Consider the following 16,701-nt stretch of genomic DNA (forward strand, 5'->3'; position numbering starts at 1 on the left):
TCCACAAGAAATATGAAGGGAAAACCCTTTCAAACTCATAATGTAGCCTAAGAATGCAAACTAACATGAAGTCTAATAATGCAAGCTACATAAAAATGCAAAGGTGTACTTGCAATAGAGCAATTGTAACATAGGATTTTGTGTTCATCATTCATTAGAGAATATAAAAGAACTTATTTTCATCATTGGTGTTGGAGTTGATGAAATCCAACTCCGAAGACGCCCAAGATCACCTGCATGTGAAAACCTATCAAAGGGAAGCCAAGGAAGGAAGAGCATGGAGCAAGGGAAAAAACCTAAATGAACATGAGAGAGAAAATATGCAAACACAAGAAAATATGTATTTACAATATGCAAGAATGTCTTGTTATGATAAAAATACAAAGAGGGGGCCCGAATATAAAGAGCTCTAGGAATCTCCTAGAAGAAGCTAGAAGATGCTAGGAGATAAGTGTGACAACTAAGCATACATCCACTTGAGGTGGAAAGTCCTCGAACAATGTGAGAGGATAAGTATGACTTAGGAGAGAACAAACTCTCGTAGTGTCAACAACTTATAACAAACTCTTAGGCTACAACTAATAAATAATATGCATTTACCTAAGTAAGCTTAAGTAAATAGAATAAATAATTAATAAATTAATTATTTACTCTAACAATTGGGCCATTATTGAAAAACATCATAAAATCACACAATCATCACTAGTCACAAACACAACTATGAAAATATGAATGTGATTTATATCATATTGGAATGTGAAAAGATTCTAACATAAGCATCAAAGACATAAAGGTCAAGATGACTTCAATGTTAGCATGACTTTGATGTTAGCTTACCCAATTTAATGTAGCAAAACCATGCTCGCATCAAGGCATAGATGCCAAGATAATCGGAAGAACAGTTATGCAAAAACAATCAAGGATGATGCCTTAAATCTCCTAAGTGTTTCAAGGAGACAACAAGAGACACTCTAGAGTTTCAAGACCATACCCACAAGAAGAAAACAAATAAAAACATGCCACATGCCCCAAGTCCTCTAGCTATGCATCTTGGAGAGACTTATCAGACAAGGACACTCAACAAAAATCAATAATAGTCAACACACAAAGAAAAGATCATGACATAGGTCAAGCATTAAGTGCTTTTGTTTAAAAATTTAAGTGTATTAATTGATACTAAGTTCTGAGGATAAGGATCGAATGCTTGCAGGGAGGTAAGATCACATGATGAAACTAGGTAAGGCCAAACTGATAAGTATTGAAAAACACTCAATGTCAGGAGTTGTATTGAAAAATATAGTTGGGGTGGTGTTAAAAAAACACCATTTGTGAGGTGTCCTAAAGACTAACATAGCCAAGAGACCAAAGCTAACACAGTTATGCCCCATAAACAAAGACCAATTCCAAACCAAGGCAACAAGGACAGGGCATGATGGAGAAAGGCCAAGTGTCAAGGACACATGCTAAGAAACAGGGGTGCAAAGGCCTCAAGTAGCTTCAGTTTCTAGGTTTTCACCACTTGGATTTTTTTTATTTTTTTTTTTTGGAATATATAAATTTTTTTGAGATACATCAAAGTGCTTATTACTAAGATGATCATTTTTCAGGACATTTTCTAATTTTTAGAATTTTAACAGTATATCATTTCTTTGGATTTTTGAAATATATCATTTTTTTTGTATTTATTTAGGATCAATAAATATGTACAAAGATGCCCCCAAATAGAATGGGCATCATGGATAGAACTTCTTCAGGTGCAAGACGTTGATAGGATCAAGGAGTTGCTCTCCCTCTACTATAGATAGTAAATAGGCACCAAACCCAAAAGTTGTTGTAGTAATGTAAGGTCCAAGCCAATTAGGTTCAAATTTACCCTTTTGATCTCTATTCTATTGATTTTTAGGAATTTCACATAGGAAAAGATCTCCCACCTAGAATTCTCTAGGGTGAACCTTTTTGTTGAATGATTTTGACATGCACTCTTGATAGACCCTCATATGGTCAAATGATGCTTGGCATTTCTCATCTAGAAGTTCTAACTCTTGAAGTCTCATGGCATGGTAGTCTTCATCTAGAACTAGACCTTTGAGGGAAACTCTGAGTGAAGGAATCTCAACCTCTAAAGATAACATTGCTTTAGCACCATATGTAAGGGCAAAAGGAGTAGCCCAAGTAGGAGTAAAAATACTCATTCTATGGGCCCACAAAGCCAAATTTATTTTTAAGTGTCAATCCCTACCATTCTTATGAACTATTCTATGTACGATTTTGAGAATGGTTTTATTTGATGCTTCTATTTGACCATTTCCTTATGTGAAGTAAATGGAGGACCAATGTTGTTTTATCTTGAATTTCTTACAAAGTTGTTTAAAGTCCTTATTTTTAAACTGGCCTCCATTGTTAGTGATAATCTCAGAAGGAACTCCATATCTATAGATAATATGATTCATAATAAACAGAGAAACTGTCTTGCCAAAGGTAACAGAAAGTGGGATAGCTTCTACCCATTTAGTGAAGTAATCAATAGCAGTGATAATAAACTTATGTCCACATGATGAGTTCGGATGAATATGCCCAACAAGATCAAAGGCCCAATGCTAAAATGGCCAATGAGAGATAGAAGGAATGAGTTCCCTACCCAGAGCATGTATTAGGTTACCATATTTTGACACTTTTCACATGACTTTGCAAAAGCTATTGCATCAATCTGCATTATGGACTAATAGTATCCTACCCTAAGCAATTATCAAGCCATAGGAAGACCATTGGAATGTCCTTCACAAATGCCCTCATGGATGTCAACTAATGCTTGATTGGATTCTTCCTTTTCTAAGCATCTAAGAAGAGTTCCATCTAGACCCCTCCTATACAAATCTCCAGAGATAAGGGAATGCCAAGAGGCGTTTCGAATAAGGTTTATGCATTTGTATCAGTTAAAGGTGTCAAGTATAATCCTATCACAAAGGAATGAATAAATGGCACCATAATGGGGTGACTCACGACCAACAAGGGTACAAATAACATGACTTTCTTGGGAATCATAGATAGGGTGATGTAGCTCTTCCACCAGGAATTCAAATCTTGATTCATGTTGCTTTAATTGAAGAAGTGAAGCAAGTGTAGCCATAGCATCAGTTTCTTTGGTTTCTACTCTAGGGATTTGTTGAAATGAGACAAATGTGAATTAGCAAGGAATCAACCATTTGTTTGTAAGGTACCAATTTCTCATTTTTTGTTAAATAATTATCATTGACTTGGTTGATTATCAGCTCTAAATCCTCATAGATGTGTAACTCTATAATTCTCCATTCTATAGCTATCTTAAGTCCATTTGTTAAAGCTTCATACTCAGCAATGTTATTTGTACATGGAAATAATATCTTGTAAGATTTAGGAATTGTGTACTCATGAGGAGAAAAAAATAGCACACCAACTCTAGAACCATTTTGCACAAAGGATCCATCAAAGAACATCTTCCATGTTCTTTTAGTCATATACATGAGGTGCTCGTCTAGGAAATCAACTTGAATAGGTGCATTGTCTTGTAGTGGGAAATCAGCCAATTGATTTGGTATAGCTTGCTCTTTAATTGCTTTACGCTCAACATACTCTATGTCAAACTTTGAAATGATCATCATCCATTTAGCAAGTCTACCTGTGAGGGTAGCCTTACCTAGTAAATACTTAAGTGGATCAATTTTTTCTATGAAGTGTATAGTATGCGCAAGCATATAATGTCGCAACTTTTGGGAAGCAAACACAACTGCAAGGAAAGCTTTCTCAATACTGGTGTAATTAACCTTATGTGAAACAAGAGTACAACTAATGTATTATATTGCTCTTTCTCTCCCATGTTCATCCAATTGAGCTAATAATTCCCCCAAGGAAAACCCTGTCACTAAAATGTATAGAATAAAAGGTTTCCCTGGGATAGGAGGCATTAAAATAGGAGGATTTGCCAAGTATTTCTTGATTTGATCTATGCTCTTTTGACACTCTTCATTCCATATACATTTGACTCCTTTATGTAAGTTCTTGTTGAAAGGTTGAGCTCTATCTACCAACTGTGAAATAAACCTCCTTATAGATTGAAGACACCCTTGAAGACTCATCATTTGACTAATGTTTTTAGGAGGTGGCATATCCATGATTTCTTGAACTTTTTTAGGGTCTACCTCTAGTCCTTTTGTTGAAATAATGAATCCTAGTAATTTTATAGAGGTAACTCCAAATGCACTCTTTTTAGGATTTAACCTTAGTTGAAATTGTTCCATGCAATCTAGAATGACTTCTAAATTATTTAAGTGTGTATCTCTTTTCTTAGACTTGGCCAAGGTATCATCCACATAATCTTCCATGTTTTTATGCATCATATCATGGAAAATAGTTGTCATAGCTCATTGATAGGTGGCTCCTACATTTTTTAATCCAAAAGACATAAAGTTCCAACAATAGGTACCCTATGCACAAGTGAATGTAGTCTTTTCTTGATCTTTAGGAGTTATCTTAATCTGATTATATTCGAAAAAAACATCCATTAAGGAATAAATCACATAACATGTAATCATATCCACTATCATGTCTATATTAGGAAGTGTAAAATCATCCTTTGGGCATGCTCTATTAACATCTCTAAAATCTATGCAAACTCGAATGGTTTTGTCATCTTTTGAAACTAGTACAATGTTTGATATCTATTCAGCACAGTCAATAACTCTTGTTAATTTTGAACCAAGGAGTTTCTCTAACTCTGCCTTGACTAGGAGAATTATGTGAGGATGCATCTTTCTCAATTTTTGCTTAACTAGTTTAACAACTGGAGCTATGGATAAGTGATGCATAATAAGATTAGTGTCCAACCCTGGCATATCTGAATAAGTCCATGCAAATTTGATCTTCTTTTCTATAAGAACTTAATGTAGGATTCTTTTTCTTGTGATGACAAAGACTAAGCCAAATGTACCATTTGTGGAGCTTCATCTGTACCCAAATTGACTACTTACATTGGTTCAATAAGCACTAAATATCTATCTTAAAAATAACTAGGGAGATGATCAAGTACCTCATTCTTAAGCACCTCAAAAAGGTTTTCACCCTTGGATACATCCTTTCTTTTCACTTTTTTTGGTTCTGACACTACCACATAGTGGTTTTCGTTGTCAGAACTCCTATTCTTTTTATTTTCTTTTTTCTTTATTTTGTGACTAAGGTACTTGATGTCTAGCTCTATCATGTTGGTAACCAATTCACTGGTGGAAGAGACTACAGGTTCAATGGCATTCAAATAGCAAACTATCTCATAATCATTTTGAAACATTAAAATCCCAGGTTCGTGATTGTGTTGGGACCAATCAATCAAATCAGAATGAACAAGGGGTAAATCAATGATTGGTTCAAGATTATGAATATGAATGATATTTCTAGTGATCGAAGAGTCAGAGTTTTTCAAGTAACTTCCTAAACTACCAAAATCAAGATTCGTCTTAACAAGCCAAGAATTGTCCACTAAGGTAACATCTGAGTTCAAATCATCTAATCCTACACATGAATTTTTGACTAACTAGGGTTGAGAACTATATGTATGAACAACATCAATGTCCATATCAACTATAGAAGGCTCCAAGAAGGAGTCCCATTCATACTCATTAGAATCTATTTCTAAATCTCAACTAGGATGCTTACACCATGAAGGCTTGGGATATCTGGACGTGGAAGCCTCAATATTATCAAGGGTCACACTCTCTTGTTCTAAATTGGCAACCGTCTCATGAGATACTAGACTATCTGAATCTCTCCAAAGGAGATTAGTAGAAGGGACCCAATCTTCACAAATATCTTGTTGATTTTCCAAATTATGTATGTACTCTTATTCTTCTTCACTATCTGACTTATCAAGGATAGGAGAAACATTATTGTGATTTGCATATCCTAGACCAACTGGCTTCTTAGACTTGCATCTAAAAAGATCATGATCAAGGGGTTTGGCTCTAGCATCCAATCTATTACTAAGAGGGCCATGTCCAAGATAGCCCATCTTCTTTCTCGTCTTGAATAGGCATCGATGACTATACAAATGTGTCAAATAATATCATAGTTGAAGAGGAAGGTTTCATCTCTTGTGAAGTTTTACCATAAGACCTAGGTGAAACTGGTAATTCTACAAGAGAGTTGAGTTGATATCCCCCCATGCCAAGGTTTATGGATTTGAACTTGTCTTTATATGCTAAATTTGCATCAAAATATCTACTTCTCTATTGAGGGGAACATGAGTACTTTTTGAATTGAGTTAATAAACAAAGTATTATCCCCAGGTATACAAATCTATGTTCTATTGTAAGAGAATTTAACACATTGATGATAGGTAGATGGTATTGCTTGCATATCATGAATCCATGGTCTACCAAGTAAATATTGTAGGCAAGGGGTCTAGCATCAACTCTTTGAAATAAAATATATTTTTCAATCGGACCAACCCTAATGGGAAGGACGGCCAACCCCTTTGAACTTCTCTCTGCCTCCTCATAGGCTTTGATAATAATCTTCCTTCTAATATCAATAACTTGTTCAAAATAACCTAATATCTTTAAAAGACTCAAAGAAAAAATATTAAGCCCAACACCCCCATCTATCAACACACGCCTAACATGGGTCCTATAGATCATGACCTCAATATGAAGGGAAAGATTGTGTGGATGGCTCAAAGATTTATCATCTTCCTTTGAAAAGAAAAGGTAATGAGGACTAACAATATGATTAACCATGTTCTGGAATTCGTTGACATCTAAATTTTTGGGGACATTTTCCATGCACAAAGTGTCCACAAGAACTTGTTTGTGTCTCAGATATAACTCTAAAAGCTCAAAGATCAAAATTTTCTACATTTGCATAAGTGTAATTGATTACAGCCTTGCCATTCTTAGGTTTGGAAGCTTCCCCTTTCTCATACTTGGGCAAAGGCTCCTTAATTGCTATGTGATTAGAATTGGTATTTAATCCATCTATTTCAAATTTTCCATTCTCAATAAGATCTTGAACAATATGCTTAAATCTCCCAAAGTTTTCAATATTGTGTCCAATGCCATTATGAAGCTTGAAATAGGCCTTCTCATCCCACCACCATGGCTTAACTTTAGGTATGTGGAACTTTGTGACATCATAAGGGCACAGAAGCCTACGAGCAAGGAGCTTCATGAATATCTCTTCATATGACTCACCCAATTGTGTAAAGTTATGTTTCTCTCCTTTAGGCCTTTCTTGATATCTTGGCTTGTTTAACACTAGCCAAATGGAGAATAGCTTGGTCTTTAGGCTTAGAGGAATCCACAACTCCATCATTAACCACTTGTTTTTTCTTATTCCAATATGTATTATTTCCTTTATCCTTTCTATTGTTTTTATTCTGACCATTGTTGTTGTTTCCATTGTTTGTCAAAATACCTTGCTCTCTCAAATAAATCCTCAATTCTAAATGCGGCTTCAACCATGGTATCAAAGGACTCAAAAATCATCTTCTTAACTTAATATTTCATCTTAGGACCATGTTACTAATGAGTATTTCAATCTTTTATTTCTTAGGAATAGTCCTAGAATAGGGAGAACACTATCATCTCCATGTTTTCAAGAAAGTAACAAAGGATTCTCCTTGATTTTGCTTTGTGTGACATAAGTTCGATTGCGAGACAAATCATGAAAGATTGTATGCAAAATGTTGAAAAAAAATCTAAATTAACTTAGGGAATGTCTTAATAGGAGGAGTTATATTGGTAAACCATTCCATTTCTTTACCCTTAAGACTCCTTGGAAATAATCTCATATGATACGCGTCCTCATGATGAAACTCAAAACTCATAGTATAGAGCTGATGCAAATGATCATTCGTGTCTCCATTTCCATCATATTTGTGATATTGGGGGATCTCAATTTTTCTAGGAAAATCTTTCATGTCAACACTCTTATCAAAAGGATTAGAAAAAATTGAATCAAGTTAAAAAGAAATCTTGGGTATCGATATTTGCTTCAGTTGTTTCTTCAATTGGTCAATTTCTTCTTTCATAAAGGGATCATTCTTTTAAATATTTTTGTCTACATCAAAGTTGTAAGGGACCTTAGCACCCTTTTTGATTAAATGTTGAAAGCATGCATCTCTATTTTGGTCCATATATGCTTCCATATGTCGCTGAAAATGTGGGTCTAGATGCATAGCCAAGAAATCATTAGCATTGCAGTCAAAGCTTGAGCTACCACCTCCATGTCATGAACCATGATGAGCTTGTTTTGAAGGTTGTCTTGAAACTCTAGGAGGTGTTGGTCTCCTATAATAATCATGTCTTTAAGCTCTCCTTCCTCTAGGGCTAGGAGATTGGGAAGATGTTCTTGAGTGTCTTCCACTTTGTGGAGTCTTAGGAGGGGTAGATGGAGGAGATTTGTTTCCACCACCAATGTGCACATTGTTGAATTGATTATCAAGTTGCAAAGCCATGAGAAGGTCTTGTGCTTCTTGACAAGATTTCCTTTCCATTTTAATAATAACCTACCTTTCTTCCTCTAGGCATCTAAATTGTTCTTCCTTCTTAGCTTGTTCTTATAAAAGGGCTTTTCTCTCACGCTCAAGTACTTTGAGTCTACCACTCGCATGACCTAAAGGTGTCATGAGCGGTGTACATGATCTTGACTATCTAAACTAGTTACCAGTAAATGTTGCATTTACACAAGCATTAGAAGGCTCACTACTTCGATCATCATATTGGGATTTCTCTTCTTGATATGCATAATGCTTACCTTTCTCATCCCTTTGGTATGCATCCAAATATATATCCTCAATATGGGGTGAGGTTGGTCTATTTTCACAAGTAGGACCACCACTCAAGAGGTCAATATAGTATTCACCACTTTGATTCTTCTTTTGTAGAGCCACTGTAAAATCCATATCCATACCTGAGTGAGTTGATGCTAAGGGTGTACTCAAATCAATAAGGTCACTACTATGATCGAACAAAGCTTCTGGAATATTCTCAGGCAATTGAAAAAACACAGGTTCTTTTCCCTTATGTCTTTGACAAGTTTGAACTAAAGGTAATTGTTTAAATATGACTTGAGGTCACTTTCCTTGATCTACTTGATATCTTGTTACAACTGGCATGAAGGAAAATGTACTAGGTAATAGGATAACCCTAAGAAATGTTGGTACCAAACTAGGATAGTAAAAGAACTCACTTGTCCAAAAGAGATGTGATGAGATAGAATTTTGCAATAGGCATAGAACAACATTGCCACAGAGGTGCCCACAACTTTGGGTGAATACCCTAGCACATATGGACTAGGAGGATGATTTACCCAAATAATAAATAATTAAAATTTAATTTTTATGAAAGTGGTTGGACAAGAAATTACTAAGACTTCTCCAAGCATAATATCAAAGAATCCAAAGGTATATCTTTTTCAACAAGGATGGTCTCTAACGAGCACCAACTCCAAACAATTTCACTTGTGAAATCAAAGATCACTAATTCAAGGAGTCAAAGCACAATAACCCAAGGTGCAAAAAAGTTTCTAACAATGAAGTAAGTAGCCTAATCTAAACCAGATCAACCTAGGGAGACTAGAAATAACAGGATAGCAAAGAAATTTGATCACAAAGTCTCGATTCAGGAACTTAGATTTTATTTGTTTTAAATATCCAACTAGGTGTGATAAATTTTGATTTATAAACCAGGCACGTAAGACAACAATCAGGTATTTCAAGAAAACATCTTCAAACAATGAGTAAGGGGCACATCTTACTCATAATGGGTATTTCAAGAAAACCACCACTATGTATGTTCTCAAAATGTTTTCAAATCATGCACATAGTCCTAGAAAAGAAAATTTGGTAGCACTATGGTTTTTAGTAATGTTCAACTCTGTAGCTTTTGCAATCTAGAGGGGGCAAAATCTAATCCTAGCGCATCAAAGTTTTGACATATTTTGAGAATTTAATCAATCAGAGATGTTGAGGAGATCTGACAACCCAACAAAAGACTACACCCATGAGGATTTCCCCACAAGGACATTTATATAGCGGTTGCTACTACCACATCAAAAATGACTATTATCGCTTGAGGTTTCATCCATGTGGTTGACCTAATAAAGGGAATGTCCACTATGATTAACCCTCTCTAATCAAGGAAGACTCATAAAGTTGTACCACATGAGAACTTGGTTTGGATTCAAGGGTTCCAAGTTTCTAATGTGCCCAAAAGGGAACAAAGCATACTCCTCTAGCCTCTTCACCTTACCCAAACATAGCAAACAAAATTTTTTGACATGCTAATTCAAAATCACCTCACCAAAATTTTAGAAAATCCAACAATAAACACCACCAATCTCAAATGAAAAAGTACTAATGGATGTTGAGGACAAATCCAAGCAGAATAGTGGATAATAACATATATCATTCCCTACCTCCAAGGGGATCTATTGCTGAGAAGAGCTTCACATGCAAGGCAAGAAAATGAAGCACATTCCCTCAAGAACTCCAAAAATAGTGTTCATAAGGCCTAATTACTATGTGAAACACATATGCGTGAAAGTGCATCTAGATCTAATTTTGGAGCACCAAATCAAGTGTGAATCTATGAAAGCATGTAAAAGCACTCAAGCCAAACATATGAGAGGGTTCATTTTTATTCCAAATCCAAATATTATAAAGATCCAAAAAAATACTTGGTAATCCTTGCAGCATGTCTTTTCTCTTTTTAACTTTTTTTTTACGCTTGAACACTCACTCGCAATGAACAAAGCAGTAAGCAAAACAAGCAAACACGAGATATGCAATATATATCCAACTTATGCAAAACTAGGGTCAGATCTAAAAATCTAATTTTTAAGGGTGATAGTAACCAATAAATAAGCCAAATGAAAGCTCACATCATGCATTGATCCATATGAAAATTAAATGGAAGCTATTCATTAAATGTCCTTTTTGAATATTGATTTTTTACCTGGTCAACAAGATTGGACCTATATTATATGAATTCAGATCCAAAACCCTAAATGTAAGAAAGGGACCCCTTTCAAAAACCAAAGAGCTTTCCAAAAATGTTAGAATTTTGAAAAGATCTTTTCATTTGTGCCCCAGAGAGCCTTTTTGTCAAAATGGACCAGTTTTTGCAAATCAAATTATTGAGCCCTAATATGATATCTAAAATCAAAATACAAAGAACCAACTCTATTTAGAATTCAAAGAGATTTCCAAAAATGTAGACTTTTCCAAAAAAAAAATTAATTTGCTCCTTAAAATGATTTTTCATGAAAAATCAAGAAAAAATATAAAAAATTGAAAATACCTTAGAAAATCTAAAGATTAGGTTGAAGTTTGTCTGATATGTCACCACCCTACAAAAAAAAAATTAGACCAAAACACCAAGCTGTTTGGGAGATATGATCAAATATTTTAGATCTACTATTTTTGTCTCCAAACAAATCTGCATAAGGGGGTTAACTCCAAAAATATATAAAACCAGCAAGTAAAGGTGGGTTGCCCTATGGCGAGCACCAAAAATGTGAGTACACTTCTATGAGTCATTATATCTAAGATTGCTCAAGAATTAGGTCTTGAATGGCGGCTCATAGCTCTCTATTCATGGAGTGCAAGGGTTTGTAATGGAGGCCCTCAGTTTGTCCTAGTTTGTGCCCATGCAAGTACACCATAAAATGAGAGATTCAAAGATCAAAATATGAATGCAAATGAAGATGCAAACTAATCTAAATGATGACAATGCAAAGCAATGCAAGAAAGGAAATCTAATCTATGAAAGGAAATAACAAAGCAATATTAGTCTATGAAAACAAATATGACTCTAAGATAATATGAAAATGCAAGGATGAAACCTCATGATGGAAGCCATGGATGCAAGAGAGAATAAGACAAGAAGAGAGAAGTTGCAATGAAGCTCTAATTTCTAAACCCTAAGGCTCAAACTCCTTTTCCAAAATTGCTCTCTAAACTTGTAGCATAACAATACTATAGCAACGAGCTATTTTCTCTATATCTCTCTCTCTATTGCTCTATATATCCTCTATATATCCTCTATTTGACAATGAGAAGGAAAGAACTCCTTATAAAGGAAAATGTGGAGGTGGGAGGCTTCTCACAACCAATATGGGATAATAGAGTTTGATCCATGTGAGACAAAAATCCACCAATGAAAAAAGAGAAGTGTTTGAGAAGAAAGTGGAAAGAGAAAAAAGAGGAATCCCACTTGGAGATATGCGCATTTAAGTGTAAAGGAAAAAAATAATTTATTTATTTTTATTTAATTTATTTCTTTTTTCAAGTGGGTTCAATTTTTATTTAATTTCCTTTTTCACATGGGATTTTATTTAATTAAAAGGGAGTAATTTTTTTAATTAAATGGGAAATATTTAATTAAATTAAAAGAGGGGTTTTTATCTTAATTAATTAAATATGGATTAATTATTTAATTAAAAGAGAAGTTTTCTTTTAATTAATAAGACTTAGGATAAAATGATTAAACCTTAGGAAATATTGAATTAATTACAATTTGATCAAAGAAATTGATTTGAATTGATTTAATAAAATATTACAAACCATTGATTCAAGAAATTTGATAAATTAAATAATGGGGGCCAATAGTCTAGGCGACCATTTTAGGGTGCATACAAAACTATTCAATTACGACACACTCAATAGATTATAGTTAAGTCCTTCCACATAGTAAGAATTGCCACACATGATCTTATTTTTCAATCTTATTGATCCTTTACCTTTCACTAGATAGGGTGCATCATTACCAAATATAACACTATTTCCATTGTAATGCTCAAGGGTAATGAACTTGTTTTTGTCACCAGTCATGTGATGAGAACATCCATTATCAATGATCTGTCTTTCATCTTTGGTTACATAAGATACTGTAGTTGCCTCATCTTCATTTGAATCATCTTTCATAGCAACATACACAACTTCATCGTCATGATCATATGATTCATCATTAGATTTTTCTTCAGCAATGTACAATTTTTCTTTCCCTTATCTTTATCATTTTTGTTACTCTCATATTTTTCTACCTCTAAATTTGTCTTCATTTCTATTGTTTTTCTTCTTAGGACACCTTGCTACAATATGACCAACTTCATTACAATTAAAACATATGATGGGTAACTTACCTTTGTATTTTCCTTTGCCTCTATGAAATCTCCTAGCCAACAGTATTTCTAGTTCTTCTAGATCTTCATCATCATTGTCATTATCACTAGCAACATGCTTGACCTTTTTATTTCCTTTAGGTTCTTTTGGTATTAGTTTTAGCTTTGAAAGTAGAATCAATATTCTCATATTTAAAATTATCAAAATTTGAAATTTCAAAAGCAGTGAGTCTACCAACTAGTCCTTCAAGGGTTAGATCACTACCAGGAGTACACCTCATTTCTTGTATATCATATACTCTAATAACATAGATAGGTAGCAAGGTTCTTAACACTTTGTTGATCACAATCTCATCTTCAATAATTCCATTTTTTTCCTTTGATTGCATTTACAAAATCTTTGATTCTTGCATAATACTAGACTATAGTCTTACCTTCTTGCATTCTCATTTCATCAAATTTTCCTCTTAGACTTTCTGCTTTGGCTCTCAACACATTCTTGTTTCCTTCATAGATCTTTTGTAGGTCATCCCACACTCCTTTAGAAGTGGTACATGTTTTAATGTCTTTAAACTTTGAATAGCTTAGGGCAGATGTAATCTCCAACATTGTCTGATTGTGTTCTTTCTTTTGTTTTAGTTGTTTAGCAGTTAGGGTTCCAACTACTTCAACATGTTTAGTGGTGATAGTTTTATGTGCATAATCTTCCAGTCCTCCTAGATGCAACTTCATCAAACTTGTCCATGTAGGTTAGTTTTCCTTGTTTAACTTGGGTACCTCCTTTCTGTACATCTTGATCTTTAGCTTTAAGTACCTTCAAACTTCTTCCTTCACAAGCACTTGGCACTCTGATACCAATTGTTGGAAAACTTTAGAATAACTAAGAGGGGAGGCGAATCAGTTAACCAAGGTCCAAATGAATAGATAAAAAAATTTAGTACTTAACAAATACATGTGCATGCAGTGATCATTCAATATCTCAAACCCTAGTATATTACTATCCTAGGTCAAATGAACTTTGCAAAAATGTAAACATGAAATACCACAAAATCATTCACACAACTTGACACAAGGATTTTACGTGGAAACCCAATTTGGGAAAAACCCATTGGTAACATGCCACCTAATTTCACTCTTCTAAAGTGATCTTTGTGAGGGGCCAAAGCTGTTGAAGGTTACAATGAAAATTGTTAAATGTGACCATTAAAGGATTTCAATCACCCTATTAGGAGTGAGCCTTGTTAGAGCACTTTAGAACATTCCATTAGAATGTCATCTTGTTGAAGGATTTACGCATGATTGTTAGGTCAACCTTAATCTAAAGGATTTATCCAAACTGATACAATTGTTAGAAAGCAATAGTAGGACTTGATCTAATAAGAAAATAACTCACTTGTAGATTACAAATCTCTTATTCGGTCCTCCATTTTGCCTGGCATTCAATCTCCTTTATCTCTGACTACTTGTTCACCCTTCAAGTCTTCACCTCCTTAAGCCTTCTTTCTTAGTATGCAAACTATAAGTTCATTCCTTTGGCCACCAAATGAAGGAACACCTCAAGACTCCTTATCTATCTCTAGTTCATACTATGAAACTTTTCTTTAGACTGATTATCTCCTTATATAGATAATTTAGATGTTTTTTCCGCTTAGGTCAAATTCATCGAATCTACCTTCTTTTCTATTTTGTTCCATTCTAGAAACTTCCCTTATAATCCTCTTCATATTCATCTCAAAATGGTTTATCTTGAATTTTTTACTACTAACTCATCATACTTATCTTCCACATGCTTTACATAATTCAAGAAATCAACTTTGTCAGCTTAGATCAGTCAAATCTTTGATCAAACTCATTTTACTAGCACTTGGCAATAACATGTTGTTTTCTCATAAATAACTATCTTTTGATGCTCAGTCAATACTAGGTTGCTCGCCATACACTAAGTCTTACTGGTGCTTGTCACATATTAAACTTCCTTCACTTGAAACCTACTAGATTTCTCTTTGCTTGGCACATACTAAATTTCCTTCACTTAGATTCAACTAACTTTTTGCTCGGCCTGCACAGACTTTCTTGGCTTCCACTATTTTCTGAATCGAGCTTGGTAGACATATTTCTTTTCTTATCCTTCTTGTCTTTGCTCAAGTATCCTTTTATTATAGCCTTAAGTAGATAAATAATACACCATATTATCAAGGTCTTACTTGGTCTTAGTGCTTCTTTTATACACCATATAACTCAACCTTTCTCTAGGTACTCTTGTTATCCTTTCTTTTCAAATCCTCTTCATCAATCAATCAAATGATAGTATTCAGACCATATTAGCAATTGTCTCAATAGCAAGTAGTAGGTCTGACATCAGTGAAAAAATAGTGATTGTTCTATAATAGGTTTCATCAATATTCCTCATTTGTATAATTCAACAATCTTCTTCAACAGGATCTTTTCTTTTGAATCACTTGTGATAGGAGGTTCTTGATCATAAATGAGTAAACCATCAACAACAACAAAACCTAGGCCATTAGTATCATTTTTTTTCCATCCATTGGTGTGGCTCAAAGGTTCAACAAGAGCATTTTTTCTATCACTCAAAGGACCATGACTTGGGTACCCCATCTTTTTAAGAAACTTGTAGCCTTTTCCATAGCATTTACGAGAAACTAGGGCAGTAAATTTGATGTCATTAGGTATCTCTTCTCTATAGATCTAATCCTTAACATCTTGATCATCTTTCTCATCTTTTGATGGGACTAAAGACTAGACAAAGGTGCCATAGACTATCAGGGTAGAAGGTGAAGGTTTCATACTTTCTAAAGGTTTTCCATATGAGTGATGGGAAACTAAAGTGCAACAATAAAATCAATGTACACTCTCCCTTTCCAATGTTCATCATTTTGATTTTCTTCCACAATCATAAAGAGTAGTTTTAGCCTCATCAGTAGCTCTATTATTTGGTACCAAAGAATCAACATTAGTAAGTGTATTGATAGACATAGAGTTATCTCCACTAATAGATATCTATGTACCATTAAAAGGGAACTTAATACACTAGTGGTATGTAGAAGGCACTTCTTGCATGTCATGGATCCATGATCTCCATAACAAATTAGTGTGTGCAATAGGTATGTCAAGAACCTAGGAGACTACATCATTCTCAACTAGACCAACTCAGATTGACAATACCACTAAACCTTTAGAAGATCTTTACAACCAGTATTTCTCCTAAGATCAATAAAAAATTTAGATAGACATGGTTATTGAATGATATCAAAAGAACAAATGTTTAACCCAACACCATTGTCTATTAGCACACATCTAACTCAAGTTTGGTAGATTTGGAGCTCAGTATGAAGGGAAATATTAGGTGGATGGCTAAGATATTTATCATTTTCTTTATAAAATGAGAGATAATTTGAAGTGGAAATGTGGTTAACCATAGCTTGGAATTTATTAGTTTCAATATTAGTAGGGACACTAGATGTGTGCAATTCCCTTTCTATAATCTCCTTTTGCAAAGTTGACAACTCTAGCAGCTCAAAGATAAATATTTGTGTG

Source organism: Cupressus sempervirens, chromosome 4 (genome assembly GCF_028749045.1).
Source record: "Cupressus sempervirens isolate cs-2001-9-10 chromosome 4, ASM2874904v1, whole genome shotgun sequence".
Classification (NCBI taxonomy): Eukaryota; Viridiplantae; Streptophyta; class Pinopsida; order Cupressales; family Cupressaceae; genus Cupressus; species Cupressus sempervirens.